The following is a 15,901-nucleotide window of genomic DNA, read 5'->3' as shown; positions in this document are numbered from 1 at the left end:
TGTGAAATTGAGGGTAGGAATTATTGTAGGAACAGTTCACACAGTTTGCAGAGTTTGCAAGGTATTTTTTAACCTGGTTTGCTGAAGATACGAAGCATTTACACATCACTCTAGGTTTTTGGGTTGGTTTAAACTTTGTGTTTTGAGTGTGGCTTCTTAACTTATGATGAGAACTTCGTGAACCTAGAAAACAGATCCGTTCCCGAGCTGCATTCTCTTAGGCGTCCTTCCCCGGTCCTTGACCCAGACTTGTTCTGATAAAAATGACTTTGGCATCCCTCTATGTATTAAATTCGGGATATTCTTAGGCAGCAGTCTCTTCCTTTTGATTTTCCAAAGAAGTAAACAGGGATCCTGGTGAGGAATATCTAGCATAGCGGCTGATTTAATGATATATGGGCAGTGTTTTTCAACTTTTGGCAACTTTTGAAATGGGTGGACTTTAATTCCCAGGATTGAAGTGGCTGGGGAATTCTGGGAGTTGAGGTCCCCTCCCACCCATCTTAAAGCATGCTGGCTGGGGAATTCTGGGAGTTGAAGTACACCCCTCCTAAAGCAAACTGGCTGGGGAATAAAGCTGGAAGGGACCTTGGAGGTCTTCTAGTCCAACCCCCTGCTCAAGCAGGAGACCCTACACCTATTTCAGACAAATGGCTGTCCAGTCTCTTCTTGAAACCCTCCAGTCATGGGAGCTCCCACAACTTCTGGAGGCAATTTCTGTTCACCTGCTTAATTGTTCTCAAGGCCAGGAAATTTCTCCTTAACTCTAGGCTGTTTCTCTTCTTGATTAATGTCCATCCATTGCTTCTTGTCCTGCCTTCAGGGGCTTTGGAGAATAGGTTGACCCCACAAACAGACTCCCTCTTCTGTGTAGCAGCCCCTCAAACCCTGGAATGCTGCTATCATTGACACTCCTGGTCCTTGTTTTCTCTAGACTCACCTTACCCAGTTCCTGCAACCGTTCTTCATAAACTTCTTCCAGCATTAAATAATTCTGCTTTTTTTGCTCAAAACCCCATTCCAGCCTTCCGTAAAGCTCCTGTGATCATCATCAGTGTTTCTCCTTCAGATTGTTTTGGTCTGTTTTTCCTCCTCCTCCTCTTCTTCTTCTCTTCCTCCTCTTCTTCTTCTTCCTCTTCCTCCATCTCCTGCTCCATCTCTTCCTCCTCTTCTCCTTCTCCACCTCTTCCTCTTCCTCCTCCTCTTCTTATTTTTTTCCTCTTCCTCCTCCTCCTCCTCCTCTTCTTCTTTTTCTCCACCTCCTCCTCCTCCTCCTCTTCTTCTTTTCTCCACCTTCTCCTCCTCCTCCTCCTCCTCTTCTTCTTCTCTTCCTCCTCTTCTTCTTCTTCCTCCATCTCCTGCTCCATCTCTTCCTCCTCCTCTTCTCCACCTCTTCCTCCTTCTCCTCTTCCTCCTCCTCTTCTTATTTTTTTCCTCTTCCTCCTCCTCCTCCTCTTCTTTTTCTACACCTTCTCCTCCTCCTCCTCTTCTTCTTTTTCTTCACCTTCTCCTCCTCCTCCTCCTCTTCCTCTTCTTCTTCTTCTTTATTTCCACCTTCTCCTCCTCCTCCTCCTCTTCCTCCTCTTCCTCCTCCTCCTCCTCCTCTTCTTCTTCTTCCTCTTCCTCCTCCATCTCTTCCTTCTGCTATTCTTATTCTTCTCCACCTCTTCCTCCTCCTCCTTCTCTTTTTTTTTTGGAGGGGGGAAGGCCTTCTTGCAATCAGATTTTCTAAATCATTTTAGGCAACTAAACGGTAATTTGGGGGGGGGAAATCAATACAGGTAGCCCCTCGACTTAAAATCGTTTGCTTAATGACCTTTCAAAGTTACAACAGCACTGAAAAATGTGGCTAACAACTGTTTTTAGGTCTGATCAAAATTAAGATACCTGGTAACTGACACATATTTATGACCGTTGTAACCTCCCGTGTGTGTGTGTGTGTGTGTGTGTGTGTGTGTGTGTGTGTGTGTGACGTAATCCCCTTTCGGGACCTTCTGAAAGGCAAAGTCCATGGGAAAAAGCCAGATTCGCTTAACAACCACGGTGACTCCCTGGCTGTAAAACAGGGTAAAAAAATTGACGAGTGTCTCGCTTAGCAACAAATTTTGGGCTCCATTGCGATCATCAGTCAAGGACTTACCTGTAATCCAGAGGTGGGTATTCAGCAGGTTCTGACCAGTTCTGGAGAACCGGTAGTGGAAATTTGGAGTAGTTCGGAGAACCGGTAAATACAACCTCTGAATGGCCCGTCCCCCATCTATTCTCTGTCCCAGCTGATTGGGAGGAAATGGGGATTTTGCAGTAACCTTCCCCTGGAATGGGGTGGGAATGGAGATTTTACAGTATCCTTCTCCTGCCATGCCCACCAAGCCACACCCACAGAACTAGTAGTAAAAATTTTTGAATCCCACCACTCAGGGGTGAAATCCAGCAGGTTCTGACAGGTTCTGGAGAACCGGTAGCGGAAATTTTGAGTAGTTTGGGAGAACCGGCAAATACCACCTCTGGCTGGCCCCAGAGTGGGGTGGGAATGGAGATTTTGCAATATTCTTCCCCCAGGAGTGGGGAGGGAATGGAGATTTTGTAGTATCCTTCCCCTGCCAGGCCCACCAAGCCACGCCCACAGAAGTGTAGTTAAAAAAAATGAATTTCACCACTGCTATAAGCCCACTCCCCCCAAGTTGCTGCTGTGTTTTTCCTCTCCGTCCAAAAGCAGAAAAACAGAGTGCAGATTTTCTGTTCTCCCTTCCCTCCCCTCCCCACTCGGCTCCTGCCCTCAATTTGAGGGAGAAAGCCCCACACCCCAGAAAGAAAGGAAGGGAACAATAGCTGCAGAAGAGAAGCAGAGGAAAAGAGAAGGAAAGGGGGGGTGGGGGTGGGGGGGAGAGAAAAAAAAATTCTGCCCCTTCCTCTATGTTTTGGAAAAAACACTTTGATGTCGAAAGGATTGGGTGTTGGGGCGAGAATTTTCATTGTTTCCTGGTCAATTAGTTGGAAAGGCATGCAGAGGTGAGGGGGGGGGGCGGTTTATGTGGAAGAGGAAAAGAGAAACGCTTAGCTTAAAGGGGCTTGCCTCCCCCCCCAGATGAGGGTCTCCCCATTTGCAAGTGCTTAGCTCTCAATTTTTCCAAGGAGAAGGGGGCAACCATGTGTCCTTTAAGTGGGGGGGGGGGAGAAGAGGACTTTAAAAACCATAAGTTAAAAAAAAAAAAGAAAGAAAAACAATCAGACAAATACAAACGAAATTAAAAAAAAAACAGGCAACACAACACTGTCGTACAATTTTACCCCTTTCCATATCGGCATGTGTATTCTGCTTTTGTGATTCTGCTATTCCATAGTTGCCTCCTCGTAGATTTTAGAATAGAATAGAACAGAATAGAATTTTATTGGCCAAGTGTGATTGGACACACAAGGAATTTTTCTTGGTGCATATGCTCTCAGTGTACATAAAAGAAAAGATACGTTCATCAAGGTACAACATTTACAACACAATTGATGGTCAATATATCAATATAAATCATGAGGATTGCCAGCAACAAGTTATAGTCATACAGTCATAAGTGGAAAGAGATTGGTGATGGGAACTATGAAACGATTAATAGTAGTGCAGATTCAGTAAATAGTCTGACAGTGTTGAGGGAATTATTTGTTTAGCAGAGTGATGGCCTTCGGGAAAAAACTGTTCTTGCGTCTAGTTGTTCTGGTGTGCAGTGCTCTATAGCGTCGTTTTGAGGGTAGGAGTTGAAACAGTTTATGTCCAGGATGCGAGGGATCTGCAAATATTTTCACGGACCTCTTCTTGATTCGTGCAGTATACAGGTCCTCAATGGAAGGCAGGTTGGTAGCAATTATTTTTCTGCAGTTCTAATTATCCTCTGAACTCTGTGTTTTTCTTGTTGGGTTGCAGAACCGAACCAGACAGTTATAGAGGTACAAATGACAGACTCAATAATTCCTCTGTAGAATTGGATCATTTTAACCATTCTAATAATAGTATCATAATTATATTATAATAATATAACACTGATTCTAACCGTTTTGATTAGACATATGTACATTTATCTTTATATTATAGTCAGGGCTTTTAGAACTTTTATTTTTTGTTTTGGCTTCTGTTCTCTAGCCGCTTGTACAGTCTACTCCAAATTTTATAATTGTCCGATTCTTCTCTTTCTTTTAACTCCATGGTCATCCTGTCCATTTCAGCACATTCAAGTGACACCCCCCAAAAAATTTCTATTGCTAAGCGAGACCTTTTGCCAAGTGAATTTTTGCTCCGTTTTACAATCTTCCTTGCCTGTTGTGACCCAAGCGCAAGTAGGTAGTAATGAACTTAGTCCATGGAAAAACAAACTTTATTCGAACAGCTGGGAATGAATTCATTCCCAGCCTCGTTCAACTTAAAGTAAAACAAATGCCTCCCAACACAAATTCCTCAGTTATCTCACAAACCTTAGTCCAATTAGACAAACTGCCAAAGACCCTTCCTGGCAAACGTTCACAAATCACAAAAACAAATGCAAGATGTAGACAAAGCAGAAGACACGGCTACCAGCGTTGTTTTCCGGCAAAGAGCCCAAACACCGTTGCTGGTCTTTTAACCCTTATGGGAGGGGCCAGTCATCTCTTGGCTTTACTCCTGAGTTGTCCTCTCTGCCTGAGCTGCTCTTGCCTTGTGGCAGCTCTTCTCATGCGTGCATTAGGAACAGGCTCCTCCTGTTCCTCTGCCTCACTACTGTCAGTCCCTGGAGGCTCTGGAGTGTGCACCTCACTTCCCGATGGCCCTGGCCTCACCTCAGCCTCATCGCTGTCCGACTCCGTTGCCAGCTCCGCAGGCTGCTGGCAGACCACAACACTTGCCCACGGTTGTCAAGTGACTCACCGCCGTTGTTAAAGGACGAACCCCGCTGTTAAAAACGAATCCGGATTCCTCCCCACTGAACTTCGCTGTCGCGAAAGGAAGATCGTGTGTCACACACACACACACACACACACACACACACGGGTGGGATGCCGTGACCATCATAAATATGAGTTTGTGGCCAAGCGTCTAAATTTTGATCACATGACCGTGGGGATGTTAAGTATTAAAACATTGTTCCCCGTGGGGTTTTTTTTTTTTTCGTGTGTTTTTTTTTTGCGGGGATGTTGCCACGTCCGGATGGACGCTTAAATGAACTGTCGTAAGTCGAGTCTGCCTTTAGTTTGCTAGGGGTTAGTGGTCCTTTTCTGGAACCAAAAAAAGACCTCTTAGGAGGGTGGTGACAAATCTTAACCTTTCTGGCATTTCGTTTCATTCAATAACCAGAGACAAATTCCTTGGGTGTCCGATCAACTTGGCCAATAAAGAATTCTATCCTATTCTATTTCTACGTAGTAGAGATTGGAGGAGGAAGAGGGGTGGGAGGTGGGGGTTTCTCCCCCCCCCAACACACACAGAAGAAGATGTCTCCCCACCCTCCCCCAAGCCCACCTGGGGGTCTTTTTGCTTCCTATCTGCCCATTCCACGCACACCCTTAAATGCTCTCCCCCTTGTCAGGCAAAGGGGAAGAAGGTGGGTTTGAGTTATATCGAAGCAACCTTATCCGTGAATCAGACATGCTGGACACGTAAGGCTTTGCTTGTGTCAGGAGCTCCCCACCCCCATAAGCGTGGCGATACAGAGATCTCTTGTGCCACAGCCAAAGGAAGACCCCTCCTTTATTTTGATCGGGCTGGGAAGGCTTGGAGGGAGTTCCATGTTAATGGAAGAATGCAGAATAACAGAGTTGGGAAGGGGCCTTGGAGGTCTTCTAGCCCAACCCCCCGCTCAAGCAGGAGACCCTGTACCGTTTCAGGCTGTCCAATCCCTTCTTAAAAGCCTCCACTAAAAGTGATGAAGCATCCATAACTTCTGGTGGCAAGCTGTTCCACTGGTTAATTGTTCTCACTGTTAGGAAATGTCTCCTTATTTGCAGGTTGCTTCTCTCTCCTTGATTAATTTCCATCTGTTGCTTCTTGGCCTGCCTTCAGGTCCTTTGGAGCAGGGAGTCTCCAACCTTGGCAACTTTAAGACTTGTGGACTTCAACTCCCAGAGTTCCTCAGCCAGCAAAGCTCACAAAGTCCACAAGTCTTAAAGTTGCCAAGGTTGGAGACCCCCTGCTTTGGAGAATAGGTTGAGCGCCCCCACCCTTCTTTGCGGCAGCCCCTCAAATATTGGAAGATGGCTATCATGTCACCCCTGCATCCTTCTCTTCACTAGACCAGACATACTTAATTCCTACAACCGTTCATCCTATGTGTTAGTCTCCAGGCCTTTAATCGTCTTTGTTGCTCTTCTCTGCACTCTTTCTAGAGTCTCCACATCTTTTTTATAGTGTGGTGACCAAAACTGGATGCTGTATTGAAGGTATCTGTGAGATCAGTTGGTTCTTGAGGTCTGAGATGGCTGGACTATTTCCCTGCACCCTCCAGAAAAATGACACACTGACGGGAAACAATACCTAGAACGAATTACATATGAATGACACTGAAAAGCAAAATCAAGAACACACATTGAATTTGTCTCAGCCCTGCTTAGTATTTTAGCGAAAGCCCCTGCCCTCCCGTCTTTCCTCACACGCTGTTCGAAAGACCAAAACGGCTTTTCACCTCGACGAGGTAAGAAAACAAGGTGTCCCAGATTTCGACAACGAAGGAAGGAAGGAAGGAAGCGTACCTGCCACCCAAAACGTGTAAAATACAAAATAAAAATAGGGGTGAGATTTGGAGAAGCGGCTCTCCGAAAGTCTGCTTCTCAAATGATGGGAACCACGCCGTTCCCAAATCGGGGAAATTTTATTTTTATTTTTTTAAAAATAAGTAAATAAATAAATGATCTCCTCCTGAGATTAGGAGAACGACTTGCTAAGGCAGCACCTAACAAAAGAAAAGCCTGCTGTGCTTAGCCGAGCCTCCTTCTCCCAGATCCTCCCTTTCTAAATGGGGGCTATCTCACCTGCCTGTCTTTTTTTAGTTCCCTTCCAACCTTGATTTTCCTTCCTTTTCCGCTTTTCCTAACCCTCTCGCCCCCCCCCCCCGCTTTCTATTTGCCCTCCCACTGAAGCAAAAGAAAGCAATTGCATTGTCTAAAAACAGACACCTGCTCACTTGCTTCTCTCTCCTTGATTAATTTCCATCTGTTGCTTCTTGGCCTGCCTTCAGGTCCTTTGGAGCAGGAGTCTCCAACCTTGGCAACTTTAAGACTTGTGGACTTCAACTCCCAGAGTTCCTCAGCCAGCAAAGCTCACAAAGTCCACAAGTCTTAAAGTTGCCAAGGTTGGAGACCCCCTGCTTTGGAGAATAGGTTGAGCGCCCCCACTCTTCTTTGCGGCAGCCCCTCAAATATTGGAAGATGGCTATCATGTCACCCCTGCATTTTTCTCTTCACTAGACTAGACATAACTTAATTCCTACAACCGTTCATCCTATGTGTTAGTCTCCAGGCCTTTAATCGTCTTTGTTGCTCTTCTCTGCACTCTTTCTAGAGTCTCCACATCTTTTTTATAGTGTGGTGACCAAAACTGGATGCTGTATTGAAGGTATCTGTGAGATCAGTTGGTTCTTGAGGTCTGAGATGGCTGGACTATTTCCCTGCACCCTCCAGAAAAATGACACACTGAAGGGGAAACAATACCTAGAACGAATTACATATGAATGACACTGAAAAGCAAATCAAGAACACACATTGAATTTGTCTCAGCCCCGCTTAGTATTTTAGCGAAAGCCCCCGCCCTCCCGTCTTTCCTCACACGCTGTTCGAAAGACCAAAACGGCTTTTCACCTCGACGAGGTAAGAAAACAAGGTGTCCCAGATTTCGACAACGAAGGAAGGAAGGAAGCGTACCTGCCACCCAAAACGTGTAAAATACAAAATAAAAATAGGGGTGAGATTTGGAGAAGCGGCTCTCCGAAAGTCTGCTTCTCAAGTGGTGGGAACCACGCCGTTCCCAAATCGGGGAAATTATTATTTTTTTTTAAAAAAATAAGTAAATAAATAAATGATCTCCTCCTGAGATTAGGAGAACGACTTGCTAAGGCAGCACCTAACAAAAGAAAAACCTTGCGTGCTTAGCCGAGCCTCCTTCTCCCAGATCCTCCCTTTCTAAATGGGGGCTATCTCACCTGCCTGTCTTTTTTTAGTTCCCTTCCAACCTTGATTTTCCTTCCTTTTCCGCTTTTCCTAACCCTCTCGCCCCCCCCCCCGCTTTCTATTTGCCCTCCCACTGAAGCAAAAGAAAGCAATTGCATTGTCTAAAAACAGACACCTGCTCACTTGCTTCTCTCCTCCTGTGTGTGCAATATCCCCCCCATCCATCTCTCTCTCTTTCTTTCTCTCTCTCTCTCTCTCTCTCTCTCACACACACACACACACACACACACAAACACACCATAGCAACAGGCCTAGCTGCTGTAGGAGAAAAGGGCTTCTAATAAGAGTCCCCCCCAACCCAGCTTGGTGCCCTTTGCAAGGCGAAGCCAACTGGGTTTGCAAGCACGAACTGAAGCGGGATGGCAAACCCTTGCAAAAAAAACCCACGTCACTGCTATAAAATCAGAAGGCCAACTTGCTACTTACACACACACACACACACACACACACCCTTGGTGATTTCGGACTGACCCTCCTGTTATTGCCATCCTTTAGTTTTCTCCAAACACCAGCCTGGCGGGAGGGAGTTGAGTCCAAGCACCAGGCAACCTTCCTGGGAAGAAGCAAGCTGTCATGCTTGGGAGAATACCAGCCGAGATATACCGATGAACAGAGGTGGAAGGGTCCCTGTAGCTCATCTAGTCCAACCCTCTGCCCAAGACTGCCATCATGTCTCCACCTGGTCCTTCTCTTCCCTAGACTAGCCATGCTCAGTTCCTGCAACCATTCATCATATGTTTTAGCCTCCAGTTTCCTTCTGCGAAGAGGAGAAATGTGGGAAAAGGCTCAGGACAAGGCAAGCTTCGGGGTTTGCTGCAGAAGGAGAGCATTCCTACATTCAGGAGAAACGCATGTGGGTCACTCTCAGGATGTTTTCAAGCCTGCTTAAACCTTGCCAATCAAATCTATTTGGTTTTTGCATTTCCAAGTTTTCACGCAGCGTCCTGAATCCGGAATGGGACAAGTTGCCACGGGCCGATTCGATACAGGTCGTCCCCCCGACTTACGACCGTTCATTTAGCGACCGTTCAAAGTTAACGACGGCACTGGGGAAAAAAATGTGACTGGTGATCTTTTTTTAACACTGAACGCCCGTCCCCACGGTTACGTGATCAACGTTCAGACGCTTAGCAACGGGTTCATATTTATGACGGCTGCAGTGTCGTGGGGTGGGTGGGTCCCCATGATCCCCTTTTGCGACCTTCTGACAAGCAAAGTCCACAAGGAAGCCAGATTTGCTTAACAACCATGTTCATAGCTGCAGCGATTCACCTAACAACGATGGCAAGGAAAGTTGTAAAAATGGGGCAAAATTCACGACATAAATGGGCTTTATTTTCTTACGGTCAGAAGGTTGAGAAAGGGAACGGCCGAACACTGCAACCGTCATAAAGACGAGTCCGTTGCAAGCATCTGAATTTTTGATTGCGTTTATGCCAGGGAAGATGCTGCCATGGAAATCCTGGTCGTAACTCGAGGAAAACCCGTCACTTGCAATGGCCACGCTGAGCTGCGGTTACCGCAGAGACGTGGAGCACAGGATTGCGAGTTCGGCACCCCCTTAAGCAAGTGCCGAGAAACATACGTTGGTGCAGCCAGCGAGGCTGCGAAAGCAAGACACGCTTCTGCCGGTACGGTAACGAGACGGGCGTGTGTGTCTCCCGGGCACTCCACGCGTGCCTCCTCTCCCTGGAACGCGCGTGTGCAAACAGGAATGCCAATTCCGTTCTCCTCCAACGCTGCAAGGATTTTCCGCCGGTTGTGTTTGTTTTTTTCTCTCTCTCCTCCAAGCCTGGAACGATAATCGAAGCGCTTAAATTTAGAAGCGACCAACTCTTTAGGCTGGGCTTTTGGTTGGCCAACTCTCCCCGGTCTTCGGGGTCTGTGGGTTGAGGTTTCTCGGCGGCCATGCCAAGGAACCGTGAAAAAAACAACAACAACAACCCACCTTCTCCAGCCGCCTTCCTACACTGGCTGGGGTGTTGTTTTTTGGTCTCACCCGGGTGGAGGGGTGTGGTGGGGGGTGGATTTGCTCATATCACAACCCCAAAGGCTCTGTCTGTCCGGAGGGGGCTGAATTGCAATGCTGGGAAGAGATTTTGAGGCCCCAAAGGAAGCGTGGTCAGCAGACAACAACCCCGTTGGGTTTCTGCCCTGGTCAAGGTTTACAAGCTAGGATGGCCTCCTTCAAGCCACCAGGATATGCCAGCCTTTCACAAAGCAAACCAAGTCAGGAAACAGACCCCCACCTTCTGCAAGGATTCTGTTTTATTGGTGTAAGTTCTATTCACAGCATTTCCTATTCCTCCTTCCTATGCCAAAGAGAGTCAATCTTGAGGTTCTTTCTCACTTCCGCCTGTTTTCCTGGGGCAAGCCCACGTTTTCCTCACTGTCTCCACCTGCTTTGGTCACCACTAAATCTCTGTGGTCTTCTACAGCTTAGCCTGAGCAGGAGGAGACAGGAAGGACCTCCATGAATTCAACCCTTCCCCCCCCAGTGCTCCCCCAACATATTCTCGTATCTTCTTTACCCAGAAATGCTAGTCCTTGGCTCCCTCTTCAGTTCACACAAAAATCAGATTCCTTTCATCACTTTTCATTCCTCTCGGCCATGTTTTTCAACCACAGCAACATTAAGAGGGGCGGACATCCCAGAATTCCCCAACCAGCTTGCTTTAAGAGGGATGGGCTTCAACTCCCAGAATTCCTCAGCCAGCATGCTTTAAGAGGAGTGGGCTTCAACTCCCAGAATTCCCCAGCCAGCATGCTTTAAGAGGAGTGGGCTTCAACTCCCAGAATTCCCCAGCCAGCATGCTTTAAGAGGAGAGGGCTTCAACTCCCAGAATTCCTCAGCCAGCATGCTTTAAGAGGGATGGGCTTCAACTCCCAGAATTCCCCAGCCAGCAAGCTTTAAGAGGAGTGGGCTTCAACTCCCAGAATTCCCCAGCCAGTATGCTTTAAGAGGGATGGGCTTCAACTCCCAGAATTCCCCAGCCAGCATGCTTTAAGAGGGGTGGGCTTCAATTCCCAGAATTCCTCAGCCAGCTGGGAATTCTGGGAGTTGAAGTCCACCATCCTTAAGCTGAGCAGGGGTCTCCAACCTGGGCAACTTTAAGACTCGTGGACTTCAACTCCCAGAATTCCTCAGCCAGCATGCTTTAAGAGGGGTGGGCTTCAACTCCCAGAATTCCTCAGCCAGCTGGGAATTCTGGGAGTTGAAGTCCACCATCCTTAAGCTGACTAGAGCAGGGGTCTCCAACCTGGGCAACTTTAAGACTTGTGGACTTCAATTCCCAGAATTCCCCAGCCAGCATGCTTTAAGAGGAGTGGGCTTCAACTCCCAGAATTCCTCAGCCAGCTGGGAATTCTGGGAGTTGAAGTCCACCATCCTTAAGCTGACTAGAGCAGGGGTCTCCAACCTGGGCAACTTTAAGACTCGTGGACTTCAACTCCCAGAATCCCTCAGCCAGCAAAGCCTTAAGGCAGGAGACCATCTGGGTGACCTTGATCCAGCCACACCCTCCAAGCCGTAGGAAGGACCCACACACAAACCCACACACACACACACACGCACAAACAGACACACAAAAGCCCGATGAATGGCCATTTTCCCAGCTGAGTGGAAACCTTGGCTTCCTTCTCTCTGTGTCTTCCTAGGAGAAACGATTCAATTCATCCGTTCGACGATGAATTAGAAACACTCCTTGACTTACGACCATTTCTTTAGCAACCCCTTCAAGGTTAAAACAGCCCTGGGTGAAAAAAAGTCAGGCTTACGACAGGTCCTCGCACTTACGACCATTGCAGCGTCCTCCCACGGGGTTTCCTGATCAAGATGCGTGGGGGGGGGAGAGGTTCTTGCCGCGGGGTCCCCAGTGCGTGTGTGTGTGTTTGTGTGTGTGACGGGATCCCCGTTTGGCGACCTTGCTCGCCGAAAGCCAAGCCAAGGGAAGGAAGGCCTGATTCGCTTCACGGCCGTGCGATTCACTTAACGGCCGTAGCCATCCGCTTAACAAACCGTGGCCCAAAAAAAACCCCCCAGCCACGGGGGGGGGCACCTTTCTGGCCGCCTTGTCTTGCAACGGAAAGGGCCGTTGTAAGTCAAGTCATGAGCTCCGTGAATCTCTCCTCTTGTTGCGGGAAAGCTGGAAGAGGCCTCCTTCCAATGATTTTGGAAGTTGACTTTTTGCAAAACACATCAACCGTGGTCACACACACAACACACACACACACACACACACACACACACACACACACACGTCTCTCTTCTCCGCTAGATGCTTCCTTCTTCTCTACTTCCATCTTCCCATCACCCAGGCCTTCCTGGCTGCCTTCTCCCGCACCCAACCCCACCCCACCCAGCACAAAAGGCAGGGTGGGGGGGTGGGTCGGGGTGGGGGTGGGGGACCAGGTTGGGGGTGGGGGAATAAATTCAGGCAAGAGACAGACTCCTTCTTTTGTGCAGCCACACAAAGAACAAGGACTCTGGAGGGAGATGCCATCTGCTCCTTCCAACCTAATTTTCTTAAAGAGACAGGCCCCCCCTTTTTTTAATTCCTCCCCCCCCATCCCACCCCCCCACTGCTCCAAGCCAAAGGGAAATTATTATAATTAATATGGGGGGGGGAAAGGTGCCGCGAGGGGAGGGGGGGTGGAGTGAAGATGGAGAGGGAGACGGGGAGCAAGTTTTTCCTGCTTCAAATTCAGAGGGTTTGGGGAGGGAGGGGTTTGGAAGAGGGGGTGGGTGGGTTCCGATCTCTTCGTCTTTATCTTTTAATCGAGGTGGGGGTGGAAGCCCCCCCCCGCCCCGCCGGAACAGCTGCCAAGGTTAGCTTCTCCTAGCATACACCCCTCCTTCGTAAGGTATTGGGGACCCTGCCAGATGGGGGCAGGACCAGTCAAACGGCCCAGGGGCATTGGGGTGTTTCACCCAGGTGACTGCAGGAGTGGAGGGGGGAAGGGAAGGAAACACCCCCCCCCCCCCCCCGCCCCATCCAGTTTTGTTTTGTTTTTTTTAATTTTATTTTGTCACAACATTATATACAAGCACATACAATGGAAGGAAACAATAGGACAGGGATCGGTAGGCACTTTTGTGCACTTATGCACGCCCCTTATAGTCCTCTTAGGAATGGGGTGAGGTCAATGGTAGCCGGTTTTTGGTTAAAGCTTTTGGGACTTTGAGAAGAGACCACAGAGTCAGGTAGTTGTGATTTCAAGGAGCAAGAAATCTTTATTAGGGTCCCTTCCATCTGCTGCTCCCTAGGGCTGGGAAGAAGCCCTAGTCCACCTCATTGCTGGAGGGGTTAAGCATTTAGAAGCGGCAGCTGCGCCTCCAGGCCAAACGGGTGCCAAGCCATCTCCTGCCTTGGAGGTTGGTGGTGGGGGGAGGAGGAGGAAGGGAATGGAGAGGAGGGAGGAGTAGGAGGGGGAAGGAGAAGAAGAAGAGGAAGAGAGGGAAGGAGAGGAGGAGGAGGAGAGGAGGAAGGGAAAGGAGGAGGAAGAGAGAGAAAGAGAAAAGAAAGAGAGGAGAGGAAGAGGAGGAGGAGAGGGGAAGGGAAGGAGAAGGAAAAGGGGAGGAGGAGGAGGAGGAGGAAGGGAATGGAGAGGAGGAGGAGGAGAAGGAGGGGAAGAGGAGAAGAAGAGAGGGAAGGAGAGGAGGAGGAGGAGGAGGAAGGAAGGAGGAGGAGGAGGAAGAGGGGAAGGCGATGAGGAAGAGGAGGAAGGAAAGGTGGTGGAAGAGAGAAGAAAGGAAAAGGAGGTGAGGAAGAAGTGGGAGGAGAGGAGGAGAGGAAGGAGAAGGAAAAGGAGGAGGAGGAGGAGGAAGAAGAAGGAAAAGGAGGAGGAGGAGGGGAAGGAGAAGAAGAAGAGGAGGAGGAGAGGAGGAAGGAAAAGGAGGAGGAGGAGGAGGAAGAGGAAGAAGAAGAGAGGAGGAGGAGGAAGAAGAGGGGAAGAGAGGAAGAGGGAAAGGTGGTAGAAGAGAGAAGAAAGGAAAAGGAGGTGAGGAAGAGGTGGGAGGAGAAGAGGAGGGAGTGGGAAGGGAAGGAGAAGAAGAAGAGGAAGGAGGAGGAGGAGGAAGGGAAAGGAGGAGGAGGAGGAAGAGGGAAGAAGAAGAAGAGGAGGAGAGGAGGAGGAAGAAGAGGGGGAAGGAGAGGAGGAGGGGAAAGTTGGTAGAAGAGAGAAGAAAGGAAAAGGAGGTGAGGAAGAGGTGGGGAGGAGAAGAGGAGGGGGAGTGGGAAGGGGAAGGAAGAAAGGGGGAGGAGAGGAGGAGGAGGAGGAAGGGAAAGGAGGAGGGAGGGAGGGAGGCTTCAGAGAGGCTCCTGGCCTGCCTGCCTGGTCTCTTCGTTTCAGCCTGGCCAAGAAAGGAGGTTGCATTCAATTTGCCAGAGCTCTCAGCCAGGGAAGATGGGAATGGTGGAGGATGCACCCAGGCTAGGCAAGGTTTTCATCTTTCAAAGATGAAAGCAGAGAGCAGAGAGGAAGGAGAACCAAACGGTGGAGCCAAAGGGCATCAGGGAAGAGAGAGCTCAGCACAGTTTTGGGATCAGATCTATTCCGGCCCCCCCATCCTGTTTTTTTTTCCTCCCACCATGGTCGTTTCCCTCTTTTGCGGGAAGTCAGGAGGCAGGTTGGGCCTCTTCTCCGGAAGAAGGACACGGGAACAGCCTGGGAAGGCAGCCAAGCTGGTGAAATGAGCGTTTGGCTTCTCTTGCTGTCACCTTGGCCTTTCCCTGGAGACGGGTTACATGAGCTGGCTGTGCAAGGAACCTCTGTTACACACGGAGAGACCAAGAGAGAGAGGCATAGAGAAAGAGAGAGAGAGAAAGAAAAGAGAGAGGGAGGGAGAAAGAGAGAGAGAGAGAGAAAGAGAAAGAAGAGAGAGAAAAAGGCAGAGAGAAAGAGAGAAAGAAAAGAGGGAGAGAGAGAGCAAGAGGGAGAGTGAAAGAGAAAGAAAAGAGAAAAAGAAAGAGCAAGAGAGAGATCAAGAGGAGAGAGAGAAAGAGGCAGAGAAAGAGAAAGAAAGAAAAGAGAGAGGGAGGGAGAAAGAGAGCAAGAGGGAGAGAGAAAGAAAAGAGAAAAAGAAAGAGATCAAGAGGGAGAAAGAGAAAGAAAAGAGAGAAAGAAAGAAAGAGACCAAGAGAGAGAAAAAGGGGGGAAGAGAGAGAAAGTGCAAGAGAGAAAGAGAGAGAAAAAGCAAACAAGAAAGAGGGAAGGAGAGAGAGAGAGAGAGAGAAAGAGAAATGGGGAAAGAGAAAGAAAGAGAGGGAGAGAGAGAAAGAGAGATGCTACAACCCTTGTAAATCCATATTGGTTGCCAAGTTGTCCAAATTGTCATCACAGGACCATGAGGCTGTTGCGGTGGTCCTTAAGTGTGACTTGTGAGGACCCGTCGCAAGCCACGTTTCCCCCCTCCCTCCCCATGCTGTGACTTCAAACGGTCCCTCCAAGTCAAGGATTAGCTTCTATTGTATGGTTTGGGTTTTTTTCCCCTGGGACTCGCCCAGAAAAGAAGTCGGAAAAATTCAAAATCGGGAGAAGGCCAGGCTTGAGAGCCTAAACATTGGGATCATCTTGGGGGGATGGAGGGCAGAGGCCAAATTGAGAATTAGAACCGGAATCAAGGGGGAAAAAAAACCCCCCAAAAAAACCCCCAAATGGCAGCAAGTCCATTTCTCTCGCAAAAAAAAAAGTTGTTTTATTCACAAGTCAAGAGCCTTTGATCATC

This window comes from Ahaetulla prasina, chromosome 17 (genome assembly GCF_028640845.1).
Source record: "Ahaetulla prasina isolate Xishuangbanna chromosome 17, ASM2864084v1, whole genome shotgun sequence".
Classification (NCBI taxonomy): domain Eukaryota; kingdom Metazoa; phylum Chordata; class Lepidosauria; order Squamata; family Colubridae; genus Ahaetulla; species Ahaetulla prasina.
The sequence above is the reverse complement of the archived record's forward strand: the minus strand, read 5'-3'. Positions refer to the sequence as shown.